The sequence below is a fragment of the Armigeres subalbatus genome, chromosome 2 (genome assembly GCF_024139115.2).
Source record: "Armigeres subalbatus isolate Guangzhou_Male chromosome 2, GZ_Asu_2, whole genome shotgun sequence".
Lineage (NCBI taxonomy): Eukaryota > Metazoa > Arthropoda > Insecta > Diptera > Culicidae > Armigeres > Armigeres subalbatus.
Genome location: NC_085140.1, coordinates 346692971 through 346706185, shown reverse-complemented (window position 1 = coordinate 346706185; position 13215 = coordinate 346692971).

Below are 13215 nucleotides of genomic sequence, written 5' to 3'. Positions count from 1 at the left end.
TTGGTCCGAAAGGGTCAAACGGTAAAAATTGTCAACTCGATGGACCAAATAACCCTTTCTGCCAAAGACCATTTCGACCAAACGACACTTTCTGCATTTACGACCAAAAGGTACTTCTGCCAATGATTATTTCAGCCAAACGATATTTTTGGCCAAATGACCTATTCGACTAGACAACTTTTTCGACCAAATAACCTGTTCGGTGAAACGACATTTTCGGTCAAATGAGGGCAAACACAATGGTTCAAGGCAGCCAAAACCTCAAAAATCTAAATTCGTATTTCGTTCGGAATTATATGCTTCTCATTTTATAGAATATTTCTGTGGTTCAAATTCAAAGTTTGAAGACGTTCTGTTGAGTTTTGACTTTGTTACATCATTTTTAATTGAAAAAGGGTGTAGTTTTTCAATTAAAAACGTTGTTTGTCAAAACGTACGGCAAAACGTCAGCATCGTACGGCTTCAGTTACATACATCGTTAGCCCCATAATTATTTCAAGACTGCAGCATCACTTCGCTTTCTCCCAGACTAGCTGGGGTGCCCAGGACCAACATGATCGAACCCGGAATACCGAAAAAAATTGAGAATTAATTATATTTTCTTACATTGAAAACAATAAATTTACAATACTCTATTATTGTAAATGAAATCATGTAAATACATTAGAATTATAGGTTTGCGACGTCTCGCCACACCGTCGCCGTCTGCCACGCCGCTGATCTATAGTTTCCGATTCAAATTTGTCGAAGCCTACCGAACTTTCCGTGGAAACGCCGAAGGGCCGGTGTTCCGTAAAGCTTCTCGATTGGTATCCCCAAATGAAACTTCCAATGAATTTCTTGAAAATTCCACAAAATTTCCCGTTCAAATTGCCAAAAGTTTTCCGTAAAGGCTACAAAGATCTTTCAGTGAAAATTGCGAAGAATTTCTCGTTAAAATGGAAATTTGAAAACTCAGCAGAATTTAAGCTCACATTCCATAATTTCTGAACAATTTCGTGAGGAAACTCTAAAGAATTTCTTATGGGGAAAAAATCCTTAAAAATTCCAAAAAAACACATTATTCATTGAAATTGAATTTTGGAACAGTAGTTTGCTCCAGAATAAAGGTTGGCCGAAACCTCAAAATGGCCCTAAAAATTGGTTTGAAGTCTGTATGGTATTTTGGTGTTTTTTTATCACATACAGACTTCAACGTAAAAATATATTTTAAAATGTCAATGGACAGTGCTGCGAAAAGTTTGTTGTCTTAGTAAATTACATAAAAACTTGTGCTCTGTCAAATTACAATCAAAAATCAAATTTTTTTAAGACTATTGGCATAGCAAATGTTATCGTTCAAGCAAAGAGGAGCAAGAAAGTTAAAGATGTTTATTTAAAGAAATGTATGTAAAGCAGTGTGTGATTTGATTGATGAAATTGCGGTAGTTGATAACCTCTGTTATGCTTGTTCAAATAGTTGTTTTGATATGGAAAATAAACCCCAATTCATTTGATTCAACGATTCATGTCATGCCAGTTATAGCATTCAATATGTTAGGGTGAAATTAAGAATAATTCATTTTAGTTATACTTCCTAAATTATGGAATATCCACAATTATAGAACAATTTTGTCAAATAGTTGTATTTAAATAGAATCAGTCAATTTGACAAACAATTACAAAAATTTTACGACCGCAATGGGATTCGAACCTAGAACATAAACAAAAATGGCAATGGGATGCGGTCACAGTAGCCATACCACCACAGTGACTGCATGTAGGGATTAGGCTGTTTGTTCCATTAAGCCCACTCTTTATGCAATTGTTGATGGCACGAAAACGAAGAAAGGAGTGAGAAAACAAGCAAACCAACTTTTCGCGGCACTGCTCACTATCATGGTTATCTCTCATCACATCTTTTTTCTTTTCACGCAAACCGATTTCTCGGCGAAAATCAGCGTGAGGGAGCATTCTCTGCTCGTAAGAATGAGTGAGAACTACGATCCCGGTTTCTCTCCGTTTAAGTTTCTTGTCTTTTTCAAGTTTTTGTCCCTTTCGACCTGTGGTCCTGTTCGACGTTTTGTCCTTTCGACCTTTTGTCCCGTTCGACGTTTTATCCTTTCGACCTTTTGTCTTTTTCGACCTTTTGTCCATTTCGACCATTTGTCCCTTCGACCATTTGTCTTTCGACCTTTTGTCTTTCGACCTTTTGTCCCTAACCCGAGTTCTGTTACCTATATTTAACAAAGACATCCTATTTAAGACTCTGATTTCTTCATCGAAGAACAGACAATTTATTATTGCGGGGTCGGTCGTATTGAAGAAGCTTATTAAACGAAGCATATTGATTTCGCGTTGGATTGATTTGAAACATGACTTTTGTCTTCGTGTCTTGAAAATAACTTTGCTCACAATAAATATTTAGTCGCTTACCAAAGTGACTACCCATGAAATAACCAACTATCCCTTTCCCGTGGCGCCACGGAGATGCAGAGGATACCTCGGTATCTTGTAGCCATGAGAGTCGAACTAATTTTCCCTTGTTGAATTGACTGTAAGAACGTAGCCGGCATCGTTAATGTATAGTTAACGATGTGTATAGCTTAGTTAAACTAAGCGATATTTTTTATTCGGAATTCCGCATGTCCAAAAATCGGTTCTCAATGTCATCGTCCAATGTAAACAAAAACGAACTGCAAAGCAATAAAGCATCTCTTTGAGCAAACTCAGGGAAATGTCGATCAAACTTTTGCTCCAGTGAGTCAAGATGAGCCATAATATCCAATTTGAGATTGGATGCAGTTGATCCTTCCTCAATCAAAATGCACACGTTATCAAATATTGTATTATTTCTGCGTTGCCAGTGTTTCGGATTTTGAATCCAATTCAGATTCTGATTCCGATTCTAATTATGACTGTGATTCTGATTCTGGTTTTGGTTTTTATTTTGATTATGGTCCTGCTTCTGATTGTAGTTCTATTTCAGATTCTGATGCGGATTCTGGTACTGCTGGTTATGGCTTCTATTTAGATTCTAACTTTAATTCTGATTCTGTTTCTAATTCTGATTCTGATCCAGCATCTGATTTTGATTACAATCCAGACTCTAATTCCGATTCTAACTCTGATTCTGATTATGATTCTCATTCTGATTCTGATTCCGATTCTGATTAAGCTTCTGATTCTGAATCTGATTATGATTCCGATTTTGAGTCTGATTCTGATTCCGATTCCATTCCGATTCTGATAATAATAATTTTACTACTAAATCTTATTCGAAATTCGAATCCGATTCCTGTTCTTTTCCTGATTCCGTTTCCAATTTTAATTCTGAATCTGTTTCATATTCTTATTCTGATTCAGAATCCAATTCCGATTCTGCTGATTTTGAACCCGATTCGGATTTTGATACTGATATCGATTTCGATTCTGTTTCTGATTCCGATTCTGAATCTAATTCTAATTCTGATTTTGATTCTGAAGTCTATTTTAATTCTAATTCCGATTTCGATTCTGGTACTAATTTTGATTTTACTTCTGATTCTGATCCGATTCCGATTCTAATTTCAATTCTGATTCCAGACTGTCAACGCAAAAACAATACAATGCCATCCTTCTTCATTTAAATTGGCAAGCAAATAATGTTTACTCAGAGTTTCCGAAAAATAATTATTTCATCCCTCAATTAAATAATCCTGATTAATCCACCAAGCGGTGTTGCTAAGTTTCAAAAAGTGTATCTAAAATTTGTTTACACATACACACGTACACACACATACACATTAATACGCATATACAGACATCACCTCAGTTCGTCAAGCTGAGTCGATTGGTATATAACACTATGGGTCTTCGGGACTATGGGTCTCCGGGGCTACTAAGTTCGTTTTGACGTAGGACTTACGTCTCTCTTTACTATACCGAGTGTCATTTCAAAATATTCAAATCGAGCGCGTTACGCTGTGTTGAAAGATTTTAAAAGTTAATAGCGTTCGTCTCAGTGGACGAATTTCTGCGGTAAGCCCCTCAATCGACAGATTTCAAGTATGCCTTTCATATACATGCTTAATAAGACCCGAAAAACTTGTTTCAATAGGCATGAAACTGTTTTCAATGAAAAACATTGAGATTAAGGGAACCTATAAATATGGGTACCGCATAATTCTTGCATCATTCCATTACCACGTTCTGATTGGTGCAGACACCAGCGAATGAGCAGCCGCTGGGTCTGCCGAGAAGCCATAAAATAGCACAACGCGATTTTTTCCTTTCATTCTGACCTGGGACAAGCGAAGCAACCGCATCATCAATTGAACAGCACTCACACCTTTTAGCAGGGAATGAAGTCTGCACCGACCGCTTTTTCGGCTCGACACCATCGAAGCGACCATCATCAGCCGAAACCTAGCCAGTTCATCAGCAGTCCACCCTGCAGACCCGACAAAGCAGCAATGCTGAGCAGCAGCAGCAGAGTCGAGCCGAGATCGGCCGGCATCGGTGATGAGCCGAGACAGGCTGAAGAAAAGCCACATGATGCAGCATGTATGTCCAAAAAACAAACGGTTCTTCAGAGAGCCAATAATAGAGATCAATATCAATGCTTCGGGATAGATAACGGGATCAATACCCTTCGGGATAGAAATTGTACCTGGTTGCCAAATCCAATATTCTAGAGATAAAATTTTATGCGTGATTTTCATAAATAGCGTCAAAACTAACAGTGGATAATTTTTCTGATTTAACCGCGAAGTGGACGAAGGACTTCGCTTGACCGTGCCTTTAAAGATTCATAAGATGTCCAAATCTCTCACAGAATCTTATTTGGATAAAAAAAACACCGATAACAGCTCAAACATTAATAAACTATCAATCGATTTTTCATCAAATGTTGGATTTTTTGGAATTGATAAAAAAATATGTAGATAAACATTGTTTGATACTGACCGCACACAAAGCGAACGTGACTGAATGATCGTCCCATGTTATGAATTCTAAATCTTATCACCCGAAATCCCATGTCCGGGTGTTTCCTTCCTTCTACTACTAACAATGTTGTCTCAGAAAAGAACACCCTACTTCCCACCTGAACTGCAATTCTAAGCTCGCTTGCCCGGCTTATTGGCCTGTATCAAGCGAAAAGTCCCGTTAGGAAATAGACGCCAGCAGCGAGCAACAAGCGTAAAAAAGAAGCCCTTCTCGAACGCGTTGATGATGATGACGCTTTGGCTGACAAAAAAGCGGGATACAAGACATTGGCCCAATTGGGAAGCAGAGGAGATTCAAAATTAAGTAGGTATAAAAGAAAAGTGCTAGAAATTCGCGGTTATTTGAAAAGATCGTTTTCTTACTTTTTGCACTTAGCCGAAGCAAACAGCCTTTTTCAAGGCTCTAAGAGTTAAAAATAATGTTCTTCAGTCGCTATCGCACGCATTGGGAGGCCCTTCAGTGGAAGGGCTGAGATACAGTCTACATCCCCTGCTGAGCCTGCTCCCCTACTTAGCATTAGCATTGAGCACTTCGCACAAATTCGTAGGTGGTACAAGCCTGGACTATTATGTGAGAGTAGCATCACTTTCATCCGTTACCACAGATATTGATTTGGGACTAATCACTATCTCTTATAGATGGAAGCAATGCACTCTCTCCAATAGTCCAGATCTGTCCTGGTCACGTCCTTGCGAATGCTGGGGAAGGGGAAGGATGGTTAGTCGGACACCTACTTAAGAAAGATGCAGAGAACTCTACAACCTCTCATAGGTGCCACAGGAGGTTTTTTTTTTTGGAATTGTTAGTGTGGAAGGTTATAACAGTAGGAATTGTGTTGGTAGAACGTGAAACACAGAAAGAACTATGATAGAAATACAAAGTAGGAAAGGGACGAGCCTGGAATTGTACCCACGACCTCCTGCTTATAAGGCAGAAGCGGTAGCCACTAGACCACCGAGCTCGTCTGGTATGCAACGCCGATTGTTTATCCAAAATAGTTTATGTGAGAAATTTGGACATATTATGTATCTTAAAGGCATGGTCAAGTCAAGTCCTACGTCCACTTAGCGGTTATGTCACAGACATTACCCACTGTTCGTTTTTTGAGTGATCATACAGCCTTTCGATACAACTTTGTTGTACGAGAAACGCAAAATGCGGCTAAGAACATTGCATTTTTATACGTACGACAAAAGAAATCCCTCTGCATTCATTATTTGCAGTTTTTTTTTTCGAACAAACGTGTGTTGAGAGCTACAGATTTGATTCACAATTTTGATAACGGTCAGTGTAGCAATGATGTCGTAGCTTTTGTTTATAGGTTTCAAAGCGCTACAGGAAAGAAACTCTTTCTTCAAATCCCCTGATTATGAATAAATCCAATAAACTGATATTTGTATAAACGCAATGATATAATTATACCAAGAAAAAATGCTCAAGATAGTCAAATCACAAGAAGAGCCAATTCTTTGCAAAGGTCTCACAGCCCCCTGTATTAGTGTAACAAGGAAAGCGACAGGCACTTGAGCTAATTTGTTACACCGTGGCATATCGCATTGTTGCACATGTTTCGTTTTAGGTATGGCGTGTGTTACTCAAGTTTTTCTTACTATGAACATTCCGTGTTATCACAATGACTGTCTAATGGAAAGTCCCCATTAGAGACTTACGCTCTCCATACTATTCATAGCTGCACAACATGATATGATGAAAGTTTATTGAGTTCATGTTCGCAGCTATAAACGACAGTTCAGATGCATGTAGTAGGTTGTCAAGCACATCCTGCTGCAAATCCAAGAATATATTCCTGAATCGGATATATGGAGTCACACTACCACGCTGTCACACGTATTCAATCTTCAATTCCTAGTACCAGCATCCTCTTTCAGTTCGCAGTCCCTCGTTTTAGGTTTAAACTTCATACGAATTCAGCTACTTAACTGAAGGTTATTTACAGTTGACGCTCTTTCATATCTCTGCCTTCCACGGAAAAATCTGTTTGTCGGCGTCAAATTCAGAAACTGTCATCAACACATCGAGCGGAGCACACTCGAAATGTTAGCATCCTTGGCATTGACATTGCTTATTATTTTCTCGCACAAGAACCATATGTTTTCTCACCCAACTTTAGAAATGTTGCATCACTTCATTTCCATATACTCTTGGGATGAGGAAAACTCACAGCTCGCCCCCGCCGCGAATGAACAGCCTGTCAAAGCCGTGTTCATTTCGAATCGGCTTTAACGCGTCGGGCCTGAACCGGCCGGCTTTTTCGCCACAGAATGAGCAGAAGTGCCAAAAAGTGGACCTTAAAGCGATACGAAAGTGCTTTTTATACTGACACTGCACTCGTGGAGCTCTACCAGAAAAGTTTTTCGTTAGCTTCGTCGCACCTATTCGTACATGCAATGAGCAGCATTGGTAGTTCGGCCGTGTAGTAGCTCTTCATCGAAGGGTCGCTTCAGTTCTTCCAACACTGGACGATACTCGTGCACCGCAACCGGGCGGGAAGTGACAGCGTGGCCGGAATCAATGTTTGAAAGGACGGACTAACAGGCGTACTTGTGCTAACAATCGCCCGTTGCCGGTCCTTGTGGGTTGAATGAATAAAGGAGAAAAGGCCTGCATTCCGGGTCCTTTCCGGTGTTTGTGTTTCGGATAAAGGACCGTTTGACTGCACAGATGGATTGAAAGCTTCTCGATTGTTAGGTTTTTAAGCAGACCGGGTGGGATGCATAGTACGAAAAGATGTTTTTTACATTCCCATGGATATAAACGTAGATCCTTTGAAAGTTTATTTTATTATTCCAATATGTAAAATGTTCGACTGGTGTGTGACAACTGTTTTATATGCAGAAAATGTTAAGTCCCCGGGCTGCTACTTCCCCACTTCGTATTTATCTCAATCTATGAACTTGATTGACGTCCCACCAAATCAGACTCTAGACTGTTGAAAATTATTGTCATCCAACTATCTAACACATTACATAGCATAGCTAACCACTGCAATAATATCGTTACGCATACACACGAGTAATAGTGTGCGTATTTTATGTTGGAAATAATATTTTTGAAAATGGTACAGGTATAGAATGTGTGTGTTATTGAAATGGGTGCATGGTAGAGCTGGAGATGATGATGATTTTCAATGAAATACTAAAAAAATGTTTTAATTATTTCATTTTTGAAGTCACCAAATTGCTTTCAATTAAAAATTATGTGAGGTGAGCATAATTGGTCTCATGGTTATTGAATATTGGGGGAGAAATCAACGTATTTCATGTGCACATCGCCTTATTGTTATTGATATAGGAACCGATATTCTATATGCCCTGACCTGGAAATAACGTCTATCTTACCTTGATCCATTGCAATGGTTGCGATAGTCCCGTGTGTTTGAATTGAAGTGTGCTGGAATGAGAATGAGCTATTTTACATGCATGAATATTATTTCATTTTTTTTTTTCATTTTCTTGTTATTGGCATTACATCCCCAACTGGGACATTGTCACATCGCAGCTTAGTGTTCTCTAAGCACTTCCACAATTCTCGCTTAACTTTTCAAAAGGACCTAGATAACATTTTTTAAATGAATTAATTTGAATAGCGCAATCAACCGAACAACACGAAAGCTTTTGATTGCAGTACTCAAATTAATTCATGAAAAAATGTTACTTAGGTCCTTTTGAAAAAATAAGCGAGAATTATTTACTGCGATGTTCTCAGTTAGGCTACCATTTTTGCATTCGTATCATGAAGGTAACACGATGATACTTCTATGCCTAGGCAAACCAATGAAATTCCCAACCCAAAAATTTTGCTGAACCAAACCGGTAATCGAACCCAGCCACCTTCGGCATCGTTTTGCTTTGTAGCCGCACATCTTACCGCATGATTTAGGAAGACCCCTTCCATGTTGTCATTGAACGCCCTATTTTAAAAATTTTCATCACTGTAGGCTTCCAAAGCAAATAAACGTTATTTTCATCAATTCAAAAGCATTTCACTTCATATTTTACCTATCTAATGGCTTTAAAAGGGGCCCTCCTTAGCCGTGCGGTAAGACGCGCGGCTACAAAGCAAGACCATGCTGAGGGTGGCTGGGTTCGATTCCCGGTACCGGTCTAGACAATTTTCGAATTGGAAATTGTCTCGACTTCCCTGGGCATAAAAGTATCATCGTGTTAGCCTCATGATATACGAATGCAAAAATGGTAACCTGGCTTAGAAACCTCGCAGTTAAGAACTGTGGAAGTGCTCAATGAACACTAAGCTGCGAGGCGGCTCTGTCCTAGTGTGGCGATGTAATGCCAATAAGAAGAAGAAGAATGGCTTTAAAATGTGGCCCACAATCATGTACAAAATATTGTTTCACCAAAAATAAACTTTATATAAGTAGTTGTTACTTCGGAGAATACCTCTAGCTTTCTATTGGTGCTCATATCACTGCAAATAACGTCTTAAAAAAAAATGCGAAATCGGAGACACTCTCTTACATCTGTTCGATAGCATTCAATTTTACCCATCTCTTGAATATTTCTTCTTGAAATTTTCATCCTTCACTGAAATAGAGGTGAGCACCGGTATGCACAACCGGTCCTTCGTAGCTTAGTAAGTAAAGCACCTGTCTAGCGTTCTGGGTTTTGGGACAGTTCGTCGAATGACATTTCGTCGAATGACGGTTAGTCGAATGACATTTAGTCGAAAGAACATTTGATCGAAGGGACATTTAGTCGAATAGACATTTAGTCGAATAGAATTTCAGTCAAATGGACATTTAGTCGAATTGATATTTAGTCGAATGGACATTTGATCGGATGGACATTGAAAGGACATTTAGTCGAATGGAAAATAAGTCGAACATTGAAAGTGTTTATTCGGTAATAAGAGTAATTAGTTAAATGGATAATTCGTCAATAGATTTTTGGTTAATTTGAATAAATAATCTTCAAGATACATGAATAAATTGATTAGAGAAATTCAGTGGACGTGAGAAGGTTCAATCAGTAGCGGAAGAAACGAATACGGATGCCGATGAGGACCTGAGCTAACAGAAACTTCTGGAGACCCGGTGTATTATAGAAAAATTGAAAACCTTCAGAAATAGTCAAATATTAGGTCCAGATGGTGAATATGGTAACATGGTCTAAAACCAATGTTATTTGGCTAATACTTCAACGTAGTCGGCGTTGGAACACTTCGTTGATTGACATTTAGTCTAACGACATTTGGTCAAATGACATTTCGTCGAAAGGACTTTTAGTCGAAGGGACATTTGGTCGAAAAGAAATGGTGTTCTTATTCTTTTTATTGATACTCTTTTTTTCACTCAATATTTATACAAAAATTAGCTCAGTATAAAATTGTCTTCCAACCATAATTCGTTAATTATTGGCCGAGAGTTTAATTCCAACCAAATAGTCATATAACCTAATCTGTTCAACGCTATGTCTAATGACAAAACATCATTCGACTAAATTTCTTTTGACCAGGTGGTATAGATTCATTGTAGTTGGCTAGAGGAGTTCACCAAAGTCAATATGCAGTCGGGAATATTTTCGAAATATTCACCGTTTTCGTGTTAGTATTTATTCTTTGTATATGAGCCCATCATTCTTTGGGCAATATTGGAGCAACAATTATGAGACTTTCAGAAACACCGCAATAAACCATTTATTTTTTAATTGTTATTGACTAAAGTACTTTTCTTTCAAATAGCCATTCGACGGAACGTCATTAGACTAAATGTACAAATAATTTTAATTCTTAATTCTAAAATCTGATTTCGACTAAATGTTCATTCGGCCAAATGTCCATTTGACGTAGTGTCCTTTCGACGTAGTGCCCTTTCGACCAAATGTAATTCGACCAAATGTCCTGCGTCTCTTAAGGATTAAAAAAAACATTTTCGACTAAATGTCCCTTCGACCAAATGTCCATTCGACGTAATGTCCTTTCGACCAAATGTCATTCGACTAAATGTCTTTCGACGAAATGTCTTTCGACGAAATGGTATAGATTCCTGGTTTCGTGAGATCAAACCCCACCAAAGGAAGTGGTTACCCTGGTCAATTGCACAAATCGAGTCTCAGACATAAAGAGAACTCTCCCTAACTCGATGTTCTGTAGCTCGATGTTTTCACTTACTCGATGAAATTAGAAGTCTATTGTGCTCCCTCCGTAAGTCGATATCTCCCTTACTCGATATTCTCTATCTCGAAGTAATTTTCCAATGCTTTTTCACCTCGCGAACTCTATGTTGTACGAAACAGTTACATGCACAATATAGTTAGAAGTTGGATGTGAAAAATGATAAGCGAGAAAGTGAGAAATAAGAAGTGAGAATTGAAGTAAGGATTGAGAAATGAAAAGTCAGAAGTGAAAAGTTAGAAGGGAAAATGAAGAAATGAGTAGTGAGAAATGCGAAGTGAGAAGTGAGAATGTGAGTAGTGGAAAGTGAGACCTGAAGAAGTTAGAAGTGAGAAATTCGAAAGGCGAAGTGAATAGTGAGAAGTAAAAAGTAAGAAGTGTAAAGTGAAAAGTGAGAAGTGAAAAGAGAGAAGTGAAAAGTAAGAAATGAAAAGTTAGAAAAGTTATAAGTTAGAAATGAGACTTCAAAAGTGAGATATAATAGGTTATAAGTGAGAAGTGAAGGGTGAAAAGTGAAAAATAAGAAGTGTGAAGTGACACAAGGCTAAATGAAAGGTGAGAAATAATAAGTGAAAATTTGAAAGTGAGACATTCGAAATAAGAAGTAATAAGTGAGAAATGAGAACTCAGAAGTAAAAAATTTCAATTGCGAAGTAGTGTTGAGAAGTGAAAAGCTAGAAGTTACAAGTGAAAAGTATTAAGTGAGAAATAAGAAGTCAGGAGTGAGATATTAGAAGTTATAAGCAAGAAGTTGAAGGGAAAAATGAGAAGTGAGATGTGTGAAGTGAGAAATGAATAGTGAATAGTGAGAAGCGTAAAGAAGAGAGATGAGAAATTAAAAGTGAAAAGTTTAAAGTGAGAAGTGAGAATTCAGCAATGAGAAGTGCGGGGTAAGAAGTGATAAGCGAGTAGTGGGACATTAGAAATAAGAAGTGAGAAGTTAGAAGTGAGCGAAGTAGTAGTGAGAAGTGAAAAGTTAGAAGTGATAAATTATAAGAGAGAAATAAACATTCAGAAGTAAGATTTAAAAAGTGATATAAGAAATTATAAGTGAAAAGTGAAAAATGAAAATTGAGAAGTGAGAATTGGGAAGAGGGAAGGGAGAAGTGTGAAGTGAGAAGTTATAAATGAATAGTGAGAAGTGAAAAGTGAGTAGTGGAAAAGGAAATGTGAGAAGGAAGATGTGCGAAGAGATTAATAACAAATAAATAGTGAGAAATCGGAACTAACATTTCAAAAGGGCGAAAATGCTTTTGTTAACAAAAGCTTTTCACGTCGCTGCACAGTGTTTTCTAACCCAGATTGGACAAATCAAGCATCCGAAAGATATTTAGTTTTCAAAACAGAGCTAACAGCAGTGGAGGTTGGTACTCGGATTCTGTTGGCTTTTCCGCAAACGTGACCTTTAAGTGGTCTTGTTGTCTAGGAGTTATCACGCTTATCTAGAGAGTAGGAGGTTGAGGGTTGGAGTCCCTCCAAGACACGTGGATTATATTTCGCAAATTTCATATCAATTTGTTTATTGCGAAACATGTGCTGTGCATATGCACAGCCAAGATATTTAACCAAAAATGTATTTTTGTACGGCTGAGTTTCCGAATAATATGCAATTAAATTTTAACTATTCGGTCAAATATAAATGTATTCCTTATCTCGATATCGATGGTCCCTTCAATATCAAGTAAAGGAAAGTTCACTGTAGTATTTAATATTCGGTTTCTCAAATGCATGTTTAATGTTTATCTTCGTCTCGCGCAAATAAAAATAATCATTGCATCGGATGCTAGAGGATTTTTTTTGCCATTTTCTATTTATGAGAGAAGAAGGGACATATGGGGTTTGAGTAAGCTATCATCAGCGTGTGATTATGCATTAACACCTCAGCATTTCAATCGTTGAGTAGCATGCCATGACTCGGCCTCTTCTGGTCCGATCTCCGTGGCGTGCACATGCACACACGGTGAGCTGCTGTGATCGCATTTCACTCCGGCCATTTGGGGTCACACATTTCCCTCGAATATTTTCTTTTCCTGCGGATCGTTCTTCTGATTTCCTTCAAAAATTCTACGGGGTTTTCCCGAACACTTTGTAGAATTT